Below are 14,239 nucleotides of genomic sequence, written 5' to 3'. Positions count from 1 at the left end.
TGACCCCCCTTGCAAAACCAGGTGGTTTTGAGATAGGCCATTTTGATGTCACCTCACTACGTTTTGGGCCCTTGCCTGCCGCGGGTACTTGGGCCTCCCACACAAGTGAGGCACTATTTTTACCGGGAGACCTGGGGGAACGCTGGGTGGTGGTAAATTTGTGTAAGCCCGGTGATGCCACAACTTTCCCACCCCAAAATGTGTGAAAAAGTGATTTTTTCAGCTAAAATTGAGGTTTGCAGGGGATTCTGGGTAAGGAAACGTTGGGGGATCCACGCAAGCCATACCTCCCTGGAAGCCGCCGGGTGTCTAGTTTTCAGAAATGCGTGGGTTTGGTAGGTTTCCCTAGATGGCCGCCGAGCACCGGGTCAAAAACCAAAGTGACCCCCCTTGCAAAACGAGGTGGTTTTGCGATAGGCCATTTTGATGTCGCCTCACTACGTTTTGGGCCCTTGCCTGCCGCGGGTACTTGGGCCTCCCACACAAGTGAGGCACCATTTTTACAGGGATACCTGGGGGAACGCTGGGTGGTGGTAAATTTGTGTGAGCCCGGTGATGCCACAACTTTCCCACCCCAAAATGTGTGAAAAAAGTGATTTTTTCTGCTAAAATTGAGGTTTGCAGGGGATTCTGGGTAAGGAAACGTTGAGGGATCCACGCAAGCCATACCTCCCTGGAAGCCCCCGGGTGTCTAGTTTTCAGAAATGCGTGGGTTTGGTAGGTTTCCCTAGATGGCCGCCGAGCACCGGGTCAAAAACCAAAGTGACCCCCCCTTGCAAAACCAGGTGGTTTTGCGTTAGCCATTTTGATGTCGCCTCACTACGTTTTGGGCCCTTGCCTGCCGCAGGTACTTGGGCCTCCCAACAAGTGAGGCACCATTTTCACCGGGAGACCTGGGGGAACGCTGGGTGGTGGTAAATTTGTGTGAGCCCGGTGATGCCACAACTTTCCCACCCCAAAATGTGTGAAAAAAGCGATTTTTTCAGCTAAAATTGAGGTTTTCAGGGGATTCTGGGTAAGGAAACGTTGGGGGATCCACGCAAACCATACCTCCCTGGAAGCCGCCGGGTGTCTAGTTTTCAGAAATGCGTGGGTTTGGTAGGTTTCCCTAGATGGCCGCCGAGCACCGGGTCAAAAACCAAAGTGACCCTCCTTGCAAAACCAGGTGGTTTTGCGTTAGCCATTTTGATGTCGCCTCACTACGTTTTGGGCCCTTGCCTGCCACGGGTACTTGGGCCTCCCAACAAGTGAGGCACCATTTTTACCGGGAGACCTGGGGGAACGCTGGGTGGTGGTAAATTTGTGTGAGCCCGGTGATGCCACAACTTTCCCACCCCAAAATGTGTGAAAAAAGTGATTTTTTCAGCTAAAATTGAGATTTGCAGGGGATTCTGGGTAAGGAAACGTTGAGAGATCCACGCAAACCATACCTCCCTGGAAGCCGCCGGGTGTCTAGTTTTCAGAAATGCGTGGGTTTGGTAGGTTTCCCTAGATGGCCGCCGAGCACCGGGTCAAAAACCAATGTGACCCCCCTTGCAAAACCAGGTGGTTTTGCGTTAGCCATTTTGATGTCGCCTCACTACGTTTTGGGCCCTTGCTTGCCGCGGGTACTTGGGCCTCCCACACAAGTGAGGCACCATTTTTACCGGGAGACCTGGGGGAACGCTGGGTGGTGGTAAATTTGTGTGAGCCCGGTGATGCCACAACTTTCCCACCCCAAAATGTGTGAAAAAAGTGATTTTTTCAGCTAAAATTGAGGTTTGCAGGGGATTCTGGGTAAGGAAACGTTGGGGGATCCACGCAAGCCATACCTCCCTGGAAGCCGCCGGGTGTCTAGTTTTCAGAAATGCGTGGATTTGGTAGGTTTCCCTAGATGGCCGCCGAGCACCGGGTCAAAAACCAAAGTGACCCCCCTTGCAAAACCAGGTGGTTTTGCGTTAGCCATTTTGATGTCGCCTCACTACGTTTTGGGCCCTTGCCTGCCGCAGGTACTTGGGCCTCCCAACAAGTGAGGCACCATTTTTACCGGGAGACCTGGGGGAACGCTGGGTGGTGGTAAATATGTGTGAGCCCGGTGATGCCACAACTTTCCCACCCCAAAATGTGTGAAAAAAGTGATTATTTCAGCTAAAATTGAGGTTTGCAGGGGATTCTGGGTAAGGAAACGTTGGGGGATCCACGCAAACCATACCTCCCTGGAAGCCGCCGGGTGTCTAGTTTTCAGAAATGCGTGGGTTTGGTAGGTTTCCCTAGATGGCCGCCGAGCACCGGGTCAAAAACCAAAGTGACCCCCCTTGCAAAACCAGGTGGTTTTGCGTTAGCCATTTTGATGTCGCCTCACTACGTTTTGGGCCCTTGCCTGCCGCGGGTACTTGGGCCTCCCACATCAGTGAGGCACCATTTTTACCGGGAGACCTGGGGGAACGCTGGGTGGTGGTAAATTTGTGTGAGCCCGGTGATGCCACAGCTTTCCCACCCCAAAATGTGTGAAAAAAGTGATTTTTTCAGCTAAAATTGAGGTTTGCAGGGGATTCTGGGTAAGGAAACGTTGGGGGATCCACGCAAGCCATACCTCCCTGGAAGCCGCCGGGTGTCTAGTTTTCAGAAATGCGTGGATTTGGTAGGTTTCCCTAGATGGCCGCCGAGCACCGGGTCAAAAACCAAAGTGACCCCCCTTGCAAAACCAGGTGGTTTTGCGATAGGCCATTTTGATGTCATCTCACTACGTTTTGGGCCCTTGCCTGCCGCGGGTACTTGGGCCTCCCAACAAGTGAGGCACCATTTTTACCGGGAGACCTGGGGGAACGCTGGGTGGTGGTAAATTTGTGTGAGCCCGGTGATGCCACAACTTTCCCACCCCAAAATGTGTGAAAAAAGTGATTTTTTCATTTAAAATTGAGGTTTGCAGGGGATTCTGGGTAAGGAAACGTTGGGGGATCCACGCAAACCATACCTCCCTGGAAGCCGCCGGGTGTCTAGTTTTCAGAAATGCATGGGTTTGGTAGGTTTCCCTAGATGGCCGCCGAGCACCGGGTCAAAAACCAAAGTGACCCCCCTTGCAAAACCAGGTGGTATTGCGTTAGCCATTTGATGTCGCCTCACTACGTTTTGGGCCCTTGCCTGCCGCGGGTACTTGGGCCTCCCACACAAGTGAGGCACCATTTTTACCGGGAGACCTGGGGGAACGCTGGGTGGTGGTAAATTTGCGTGAGCCCGGTGATGCCACAACTTTCCCACCCCAAAATGTGTGAAAAAGTGATTTTTTCAGCTAAAATTGAGGTTTGCAGGGGATTCTGGGTAAGGAAACGTTGGGGGATCCACGCAAGCCATACCACCCTGGAAGCCGCCGGGTGTCTAGTTTTCAGACTTGCGTGGGTTTGGTAGGTTTCCCTAGATGGCCGCCGAGCACCGGGTCAAAAACCAAAGTGACCCCCCTTGCAAAACTAGGTGGTTTTGCGATAGGCCATTTTGATGTCGCCTCACTACGTTTTGGGCCCTTGCCTGCCGCGGGTACTTGGGCCTCCCACACAAGTGAGGCACCATTTTTACAGGGAGACCTGGGGGAACGCTGGGTGGTGGTAAATTTGTGTGAGCCCGGTGATGCCACAACTTTCCCACCCCAAAATGTGTGAAAAAAGTGATTTTTTCTGCTAAAATTGAGGTTTGCAGGGGATTCTGGGTAAGGAAACGTTGGGGGATCCACGCAAGCCATACCTCCCTGGAAGCCGCCGGGTGTCTAGTTTTCAGAAATGCGTGGGTTTGGTAGGTTTCCCTAGATGGCCGCCGAGCACCGGGTCAAAAACCAAAGTGACCCCCCTTGCAAAACCAGGTGGTTTTGCGTTAGCCATTTTGATGTCGCCTCACTACGTTTTGGGCCCTTGCCTGCCGCAGGTACTTGGGCCTCCCAACAAGTGAGGCACCATTTTTACCGGGAGACCTGGGGGAACGCTGGGTGGTGGTAAATTTGTGTGAGCCCGGTGATGCCACATCTTTCCTACCCCAAAATGTGTGAAAAAAGTGATTTTTTCAGCTAAAATTGAGGTTTTCAGGGGATTCTGGGTAAGGAAACGTTGGGGGATCCACGCAAACCATACCTCCCTGGAAGCCGCCGGATGTCTAGTTTTCAGAAATGCGTGGGTTTGGTAGGTTTCCCTAGATGGCCGCCGAGCACCGGGTCAAAAACCAAAGTGACCCCCCTTGCAAAACCAGGTGGATTTGCGTTCGCCATTTTGATGTCGCCTCACTACGTTTTGGGCCCTTGCCTGCCGCGGGTACTTGGGCCTCCCACACAAGTGAGGCACCATTTTTACCGGGAGACCTGGGGGAACGCTGGGTGGTGGTAAATTTGTGTGAGCCCGGTGATGCCACAGCTTTCCCACCCCAAAATGTGTGAAAAAAGTGATTTTTTCAGCTAAAATTGAGGTTTGCAGGGGATTCTGGGTAAGGGAACGTTGGGGGATCCACGCAAGCCATACCTTCCTGGAAGCCGCCACGTGTCTAGTTTTCAGAAATGCGTGGGTTTGGTAGGTTTCCCTAGATGGCCGCCGAGCACCGGGTCAAAAACCAAAGTGACCCCCCTTGCAAAACCAGGTGGTTTTGCGTTAGCCATTTTGATGTCGCCTCACTACGTTTTGGGCCCTTGCCTGCCACGGGTACTTGGGCCTCCCAACAAGTGAGGCACCATTTTTACCGGGAGACCTGGGGGAACGCTGGGTGGTGGTAAATTTATGTGAGCCCGGTGATGCCACAACTTTCCCACCCCAAAATGTGTGAAAAAAGTGATTTTTTCAGCTAAAATTGAGGTTTGCAGGGGATTCTGGGTAAGGAAACGTTGGGGGATACACGCAAGCCATACCTCCCTGGAAGCCGCCGGGTGTCTAGTTTTCAGAAATGCGCGGGTTTGGTAGGTTTCCCTAGATGGCCGCCGAGCACCGGGTCAAAAACCAAAGTGACCCCCCTTGCAAAACCAGGTGGTTTTGCGTTAGCCATTTTGATGTCGCCTCACTACGTTTTGGGCCCTTGCCTGCCGCGGGTACTTGGGCCTCCCACACAAGTGAGGCACCATTTTTACCGGGAGACCTGGGGGAACGCTGGGTGGTGGTAAATTTGTGTAAGCCCGGTGATGCCACAACATTCCCACCCCAAAATGTGTGAAAAAGTGATTTTTTGCAGCTAAAATTGAGGTTTGCAGGGGATTCTGGTTAAGGAAACGTTGGGGGATCCACGCAAGCCATACCTCCCTGGAAGCCGCCGGGTGTCTAGTTTTCAGAAATGCGTGGGTTTGGTAGGTTTCCCTAGATGGCCGCTGAGCACCGGGTCAAAAACCAAAGTGACCCCCCTTGCAAAACCACCTTTTGCGTTAGCCATTTTGATGTCGCCTCACTACGTTTTGGGCCCTTGCCTGCCGCGGGTACTTGGGCCTCCCACACAAGTGAGTCACCATTTTTACCGGGAGACCTCAAGGAACGCTGGGTGGTGGTAAATTTGTGTGAGCCCGGTGATGCCACAACTTTCCCACCCCAAAATGTGTGAAAAAAGTGATTTTTTCTGCTAAAATTGAGGTTTGCAGGGGATTCTGGGTAAGGAAACGTTGAGGGATCCACGCAAGCCATACCTTCCTGGAAGCCGCCACGTGTCTAGTTTTCAGAAATGCGTGGGCTTGGTAGGTTTCCCTAGATGGCCGCCGAGCACCGGGTCAAAAACCAAAGTGACCCCCCTTGCAAAACCAGGTGGTTTTGCGTTAGCCATTTTGATGTCGCCTCACTACGTTTTGGGCCCTTGCCAGCCACGGGTACTTGGGCCTCCCAACAAGTGAGGCACCATTTTTACCGGGAGACCTGGGGGAACGCTGGGTGGTGGTAAATTTGTGTGAGCCCGGTGATGCCACAACTTTCCCACCCCAAAATGTGTGAAAAAAGTGATTTTTTCAGCTAAAATTGAGGTTTGCAGGGGATTCTGGGTAAGGAAACGTTGGGAGATCCACGCAAACCATACCTCCCTGGAAGCCGCCGGGTGTCTAATTTTCAGAAATGCGTGGGTTTGGTAGGTTTCCCTAGATGGCCGCCGAGCACCGGGTCAAAAACCAAAGTGACCCCCCTTGCAAAACCAGGTGGTTTTTCGTTAGCCATTTTGATGTCGCCTCACTACGTTTTGGGCCCTTGCCTGCCGCGGGTACTTGGGCCTCCCACACAAGTGAGGCACCATTTTTACCGGGAGACCTGGGGGAACGCTGGGTGGTGGTAAATTTGTGTGAGCCCGGTGATGCCACAACTTTCCCACCCCAAAATGTGTGAAAAAAGTGATTTTTTCAGCTAAAATTGAGGTTTGCAGGGGATTCTGGGTAAGGAAACGTTGGGGGATACACGCAAGCCATACCTCCCTGGAAGCCGCCGGGTGTCTAGTTTTCAGGAATGCGTGGGTTTGGTAGGTTTCCCTAGATGGCCGCCGAGCACCGGGTCAAAAACCAAAGTGACCCCCCTTGCAAAACCAGGTGGTTTGGCGATAGGCCATTTTGATGTCACCTCACTACATTTTGGGCCCTTGCCTGCCGCGGGTACTTGGGCCTCCCACACAAGTGAGGCACCATTTTTACAGGGAGACCTGGGGGAACGCTGGGTGGTGGTAAATTTGTGTGAGCCCGGTGATGCCACAACTTTCCCACCCCAAAATGTGTGAAAAAAGTGATTTTTTCAGCTAAAATTGAGGTTTGCAGGGGATTCTGGGTAAGGAAACGATGAGGGATCCACGCAAGCCATACCTCCCTGGAAGCCGCCGGGTGTCTAGTTTTCAGAAATGCGTGGGTTTGGTAGGTTTCCCTAGATGGCCGCCGAGCACCGGGTCAAAAACCAAAGTGACCCCCCTTGCAAAACCAGGTGGTTTTGCATTAGCCATTTTGATGTCGCCTCACTACGTTTTGGGCCCTTGCCTGCCGCGGGTACTTGGGCCTCCCACACAAGTGAGGCACCATTTTTACCGGGAGACCTGGGGGAACGCTGGGTGGTGGTAAATTTGTGTGAGCCCGGTGATGCCACAACTTTCCCACCCCAAAATGTGTGAAAAAAGTGATTTTTTCAGCTAAAATTGAGGTTTGCAGGGGATTCTGGGTAAGGAAACGTTGGGGGATCCACGCAAGCCATACCTCCCTGGAAGCCGCCGGGTGTCTAGTTTTCAGAAATGCATGGGTTTGGTAGGTTTCCCTAGATGGTCGCCGAGCACCGGGTCAAAAACAAAAGTGACCCCCCTTGCAAAACTAGGTGGTTTTGCGATAGGCCATTTTGATGTCGCCTCACTACGTTTTGGGCCCATTTTGATGTCACCTCACTACGTTTTGGGCCCTTGCCTGCCGCGGGTACTTGGGCCTCCCACACAAGTGAGGCACCATTTTTACCGGGAGACCTGGGGGAACGCTGGGTGGTGGTAAATTTGTGTAAGCCCGGTAATGCCACAACTTTCCCACCCCAAAATGTGTGAAAAAAAGTGATTTTTTCTGCTAAAATTGAGGTTTGCAGGGGATTCTGGGTTTGGAAACGTTGGGGGATCCACGCAAGCCATACCTCCCTGGAAGCCGCCGGGTGTCTAGTTTTCAGAAATGTGTGGGTTTGGTAGGTTTCCCTAGATGGCCGCCGAGCACCGGGTCAAAAACCAAAGTGACCCCCCTTGCAAAACCAGGTGGTTTTGAGATAGGCCATTTTGATGTCACCTCACTACGTTTTGGGCCCTTGCCTGCCGCGGGTACTTGGGCCTCCCACACAAGTGAGGCACCATTTTTACCGGGAGACCTGGGGGAACGCTGGGTGGTGGTAAATTTGTGTAAGCCCGGTGATGCCACAACATTCCCACCCCAAAATGTGTGAAAAAGTGATTTTTTGCAGCTAAAATTGAGGTTTGCAGGGGATTCTGGGTAAGGAAACGTTGGGGGATCCACGCAAGCCATACCTCCCTGGAAGCCGCCGGGTGTCTAGTTTTCAGAAATGCGTGGGTTTGGTAGGTTTCCCTAGATGGCCGCCGAGCACCGGGTCAAAAACCAAAGTGACCCCCCTTGCAAAACTAGGTGGTTTTGCGATAGGCCATTTTGATGTCGCCTCACTACGTTTTGGGCCCTTGCCTCCCGCGGGTACTTGGGCCTCCCACACAAGTGAGGCACCATTTTTACCGGGAGACCTGAGGAACGCTGGGTGGTGGTAAATTTGTGTGAGCCCGGTGATGCCACAACTTTCCCACCCCAAAATGTGTGAAAAAAGTGATTTTTTCTGCTAAAATTGAGGTTTGCAGGGGATTCTGGGTAAGGAAAAGTTGAGGGATCCACGCAAGCCATACCTTCCTGGAAGCCGTCACGTGTCTAGTTCTCAGAAATGCGTGGGCTTGGTAGGTTTCCCTAGATGGCCGCCGAGCACCGGGTCAAAAACCAAAGTGACCCCCCTTGCAAAACCAGGTGGTTTTGCGTTAGCCATTTTGATGTCGCCTCACTACGTTTTGGGCCCTTGCCTGCCACGGGTACTTGGGCCTCCCAACAAGTGAGGCACCATTTTTACCGGGAGACCTGGGGGAACGCTGGGTGGTGGTAAATTTGTGTGAGCCCGGTGATGCCACAACTTTCCCACCCCAAAATGTGTGAAAAAAGTGATTTTTTCAGCTAAAATTGAGGTTTGCAGGGGATTCTGGGTAAGGAAACGTTGGGAGATCCACGCAAACCATACCTCCCTGGAAGCCGCCGGGTGTCTAATTTTCAGAAATGCGTGGGTTTGGTAGGTTTCCCTAGATGGCCGCCGAGCACCGGGTCAAAAACCAAAGTGACCCCCCTTGCAAAACCAGGTGGTTTTGCGTTAGCCATTTTGATGTCGCCTCACTACGTTTTGGGCCCTTGCCTGCCGCGGGTACTTGGGCCTCCCACATCAGTGAGGCACCATTTTTACCGGGAGACCTGGGGGAACGCTGGGTGGTGGTAAATTTGTGTAAGCCCGGTGATGCCACAACTTTCCCACCCCAAAATGTGTGAAAAAAGTGATTTTTTCAGCTAAAATTGAGGTTTGCAGGGGATTCTGGGTAAGGAAACGTTGGGGGATCCACGCAAGCCATACCTCCCTGGAAGCCGCCAGGTGTCTAGTTTTCAGAAATGCGTGGGTTTGGTAGGTTTCCCTAGATGGCCGCCGAGCACCGGGTCAAAAACCAAAGTTACCCCCCTTGCAAAACTAGGTGGTTTTGCGATAGGCCATTTTGATGTCGCCTCACTACGTTTTGGGCCCTTGCCTGCCGCGGGTACTTGGGCCTCCCACACAAGTGAGGCACCATTTTTACCGGGAGACCTGGGGGAACGCTGGGTGGTGGTAAATTTGTGTGAGCCCGGTGATGCCACAACTTTCCCACCCCAAAATGTGTGAAAAAAGTGATTTTTTCTGCTAAAATTGAGGTTTGCAGGGGATTCTGGGTAAGGAAACGTTGGGGGATCCACGCAAGCCATACCTTCCTGGAAGCCGCCACATGTCTAGTTTTCAGAAATGCGTGGGTTTGGTAGGTTTCCCTAGATGGCCGCCGAGCACCGGGTCAAAAACCAAAGTGACCCCCCTTGCAAAACCAGGTGGTTTTGCGTTAGCCATTTTGATGTCGCCTCACTACGTTTTGGGCCCTTGCCTGCAACGGGTACTTGGGCCTCCCAACAAGTGAGGCACCATTTTTACCGGGAGACCTGGGGGAACGCTGGGTGGTGGTAAATTTGTGTGAGCCCGGTGATGCCACAACTTTCCCACCCCAAAATGTGTGAAAAAGGTGATTTTTTCAGCTAAAATTGAGGTTTGCAGGGGATTCTGGGTAAGGAAACGTTGGGAGATCCACGCAAACCATACCTCCCTGGAAGCCGCCGGGTGTCTAGTTTTCAGAAATGCGTGGGTTTGGTAGGTTTCCCTAGATGGCCGCCGAGCACCGGGTCAAAAACCAAAGTGACCCCCCTTGCAAAACCAGGTGGTTTTGCGTTAGCCATTTTGATGTCGCCTCACTACGTTTTGGGCCCTTGCCTGCCGCGGGTACTTGGGCCTCCCACACAAGTGAGGCACCATTTTTACCGGGAGACCTGGGGGAACGCTGGGTGGTGGTAAATTTGTGTGAGCCCGGTGATGCCACAACTTTCCCACCCCAAAATGTGTGAAAAAAGTGATTTTTTCAGCTAAAATTGAGGTTTGCAGGGGATTCTGGGTAAGGAAACATTGGGGGATCCACGCAAGCCATACCTCCCTGGAAGCCGCCGGGTGTCTAGTTTTCAGAAATGCGTGGATTTGGTAGGTTTCCCTAGATGGCCGCTGAGCACCGGGTCAAAAACCAAAGTGACCCCCTTGAAAAACCAGGTGGGTTTGCGTTAGCCATTTTGATGTCGCCTCACTACGTTTTGGGCCCTTGCCTGCCGCGGGTACTTGGGCCTCCCAAACAAGTGAGGCACCATTTTAACCGGGAGACCTGGGGGAACGCTGGGTGGTGGTAAATTTGTGTAAGCCCGGTGATGCCACAGCTTTCCCACCCCAAAATGTGTGAAAAAAGTGATTTTTTCACCTAAAATTGAGGTTTGCAGGGGATTCTGGGTAAGGAAACGTTGGGGGATCCACGCAAGCCATACCTCCCTGGAAGCCGCCGGGTGTCTAGTTTTCAGAAATGCGTGGATTTGGTAGGTTTCCCTAGATGGCCGCCGAGCACCGGGTCAAAAACCAAAGTGACCCCCCTTGCAAAACCAGGTGGTTTTGCGATAGGCCATTTTGATGTCACCTCACTACGTTTTGGGCCCTTGCCTGCCGCGGGTACTTGGGCCTCCCACACAAGTGAGGCACCATTTTTACCGGGAGACCTGGGGGAACGCTGGGTGGTGGTAAATTTGTGTAAGCCCGGTGATGCCACAACTTTCCCACCCCAAAATGTGTGAAAAAAGTGATTTTTTCAGCTAAAATTGAGGTTTGCAGGGGATTCTGGGTAAGGAAACGTTGGGGGATCCACACAAGCCATACCTCCCTGGAAGCTGCCGGGTGTCTAGTTTTCAGAAATGCGTGGGTTTGGTAGGTTTCCCTAGATGGCCGCCGAGCACCGGGTCAAAAACCAAAGTGACCCCCCTTGCAAAACTAGGTGGTTTTGCGATAGGCCATTTTGATGTCGCCTCACTACGTTTTGGGCCCTTGCCTGCCGCGGGTACTTGGCCCTCCCACACAAGTGAGGCACCATTTTTACCGGGAGACCTGGGGGAACGCTGGGTGGTGGTAAATTTGTGTGAGCCCGGTGATGCCACAACTTTCCCACCCCAAAATGTGTGAAAAAAGTGATTTTTTCTGCTAAAATTGAAGTTTGCAGGGGATTCTGGGTAAGAAAACGTTGGGGGATCCACGCAAGCCATACCTCCCTGGAAGCCGCCGGGTGTCTAGTTTTCAGAAATGCTTGGGTTTGGTAGGTTTCCCTAGATGGCCGCCGAGCACCGGGTCAACAACCAAAGTGAACCCCCTTGCAAAACCAGGTGGTTTTGCGATAGGCCATTTTGATGTCGCCTCACTACGTTTTGGGCCCTTGCCTGCCGCGGGTACTTGAGCCTCCCACACACGTGAGGCACCATTTTTACCGGGAGACCTGGGGGAACGCTGGGTGGTGGTAAATTTGTGTGAGCCCGGTGATGCCACAACTTTCCCACCCCAAAATGTGTGAAAAAAGTGATTTTTTCAGCAAAAATTGAGGTTTGCAGGGGATTCTGGGTAAGGAAACGTTGAGGGATCCACGCAAGCCATACCTCCCTGGAAGCCACCGGGTGTCTAGTTTTCAGAAATGCGTGGGTTTGGTAGGTTTCCCTAGATGGCCGCCGAGCACCGGGTCAAAAACCAAAGTGACCCCCCTTGCAAAACCAGGTGGTTTTGCGATAGGCCATTTTGATGTCATCTCACTACGTTTTGGGCCCTTGCCTGCCGCGGGTACTTGGGCCTCCCACACAAGTGAGGCACCATTTTTACCGGGAGACCGGGGGGAACGCTGGGTGGTGGTAAATTTGTGTGAGCCCGGTGATGCCACAACTTTCCCACCACAAAATGTGTGAAAAAAGTGATTTTTTCAGCAAAAATTGAGGTTTGCAGGGGATTCTGGGTAAGGAAACGTTGAGGGATCCACGCAAGCCATACCTCCCTGGAAGCTGCCGGGTGTCTAGTTTTCAGAAATGCATGGGTTTGGTAGGTTTCCCTAGATGGCCGCCGAGCACCGGGTCAAAAACCAAAGTGACCCCCCTTGCAAAACCAGGTGGTTTTGCGATAGGCCATTTTGATGTCATCTCAATACGTTTTGGGCCCTTGCCTGCCGCGGGTACTTGGGCCTCCCACACAAGTGAGGCACCATTTTTACCGGGAAACCTGGGGGAATGCTGGGTGGTGGTAAATTTGTGTGAGCCCGGTGATGCCACAACTTTCCCACCCCAAAATGTGTGAAAAAAGTGATTTTTTCAGCTAAAATTGAGGTTTGCAGGGGATTCTGGGTAAGGAAACGTTGGGGGATCCACGCAAACCATACCTCCCTGGAAGCCGCCGGGTGTCTAGTTTTCAGAAATGCATGGGTTTGGTAGGTTTCCCTAGATGGCCGCCAAGCACCGGGTCAAAAACCAAAGTGACCCCCTTGCAAAACCAGGTGGTTTTGCGTTAGCCATTTTGATGTCGCCTCACTACGTTTTGGGCCCTTGCCTGCCGCGGGTACTTGGGCCTCCCACACAAATGAGGCACCATTTTTACCGGGAGACCTGGGGGAACGCTGGGTGGTGGTAAATTTGTGTGAGCCCAGTGAAGCCACAACTTTCCCACCCCAAAATGTGTGAAAAAACTGATTTTTTCAGCAAAAATTGAGGTTTACAGGGGATTCTGGGTAAGGAAACGTTGAGGGATCCACGCAAGCCACACCTCCCTGGAAGCCGCCGGGTGTCTAGTTTTCAGAAATGCGTGGGTTTGGTAGGTTTTCCTAGATGGCCGCCGAGCACCAGGTCAAAAACCAAAGTGACCCCCCCTTGCAAAACCAGGTGGTTTTGCGATAGGCCATTTTGATGTCATCTCACTACGTTTTGGGCCCTTGCCTGCCGCGGGTATTTGGGCCTCCCAACAAGTGAGGCACCATTTTTACCGGGAGACCTGGGGGAACGCTGGGTGGTGGTAAATTTGTGTGAGCCCGGTGATGCCACAACTTTCCCACCCCAAAATGTGTGAAAAAAGTGATTTATTCAGCTAAAATTGAGGTTTGCAGGGGATTCTGGGTAAGGAAACGTCGGGGGATCCACGCAAACCATACCTCCCTGGAAGCCGCCGGGTGTCTAGTTTTCAGAAATGCGTGGGTTTGGTAGGTTTCCCTAGATGGCCGCCGAGCACCGGGTAAAAAACCAAAGTGACCCCCCTTGCAAAACCAGGTGGTTTTGAGTTAGCCATTTTGATGTCGCCTCACTACGTTTTGGGCCCTTGCCTGCCGCGGGTACTTGGGCCTCCCACACAAGTGAGGCACCATTTTTACCGGGAGACCTGGGGGAACGCTGGGTGGTGGTAAATTTGTGTGAGCCCGGTGATGCCACAACTTTCCCACCCCAAAATGTGTGAAAAAAGTGATTTTTTCACCTAAAATTGAGGTTTGCAGGGGATTCTGGGTAAGGAAACGTTGGGGGATCCACGCAAGCCATACCTCCCTGGAAGCCGCCGGGTGTCTAGTTTTCAGAAATGCGTGGATTTGGTAGGTTTCCCTAGATGGCCGCCGAGCACCGGGTCAAAAACCAAAGTGACCCCCCTTGCAAAACCAGGTGGTTTTGCGATAGGCCATTTTGATGTCACCTCACTACGTTTTGGGCCCTTGCCTGCCGCGGGTACTTGGGCCTCCCACACAAGTGAGGCACCATTTTTACAAGGAGACCTGGGGGAACGCTGGGTGGTGGTAAATTTGTGTAAGCCCGGTGATGCCACAACTTTCCCACCCCAAAATGTGTGAAAAAAGTGATTTTTTCAGCTAAAATTGAGGTTTGCAGGGGATTCTGGGTAAGGAAACGTTGGGGGATCCACGCAAGCCATACCTCCCTGGAAGCCGCCGGGTGTCTAGTTTTCAGAAATGCGTGGGTTTGGTAGGTTTCCCTAGATGGCCGCCGAGCACCGGGTCAAAAACCAAAGTGACCCCCCTTGCAAAACTAGGTGGTTTTGCGATAGGCCATTTTGATGTCGCCTCACTACGTTTTGGGCCCTTGCCTGCCGCGGGTACTTGGCCCTCCCACACAAGTGAG

This window comes from Triturus cristatus, chromosome 1_1, assembly GCF_964204655.1.
Source record: "Triturus cristatus chromosome 1_1, aTriCri1.1, whole genome shotgun sequence".
NCBI classification, from domain to species: Eukaryota; Metazoa; Chordata; class Amphibia; order Caudata; family Salamandridae; genus Triturus; species Triturus cristatus.
This window is presented reverse-complemented; position numbering follows the sequence as displayed.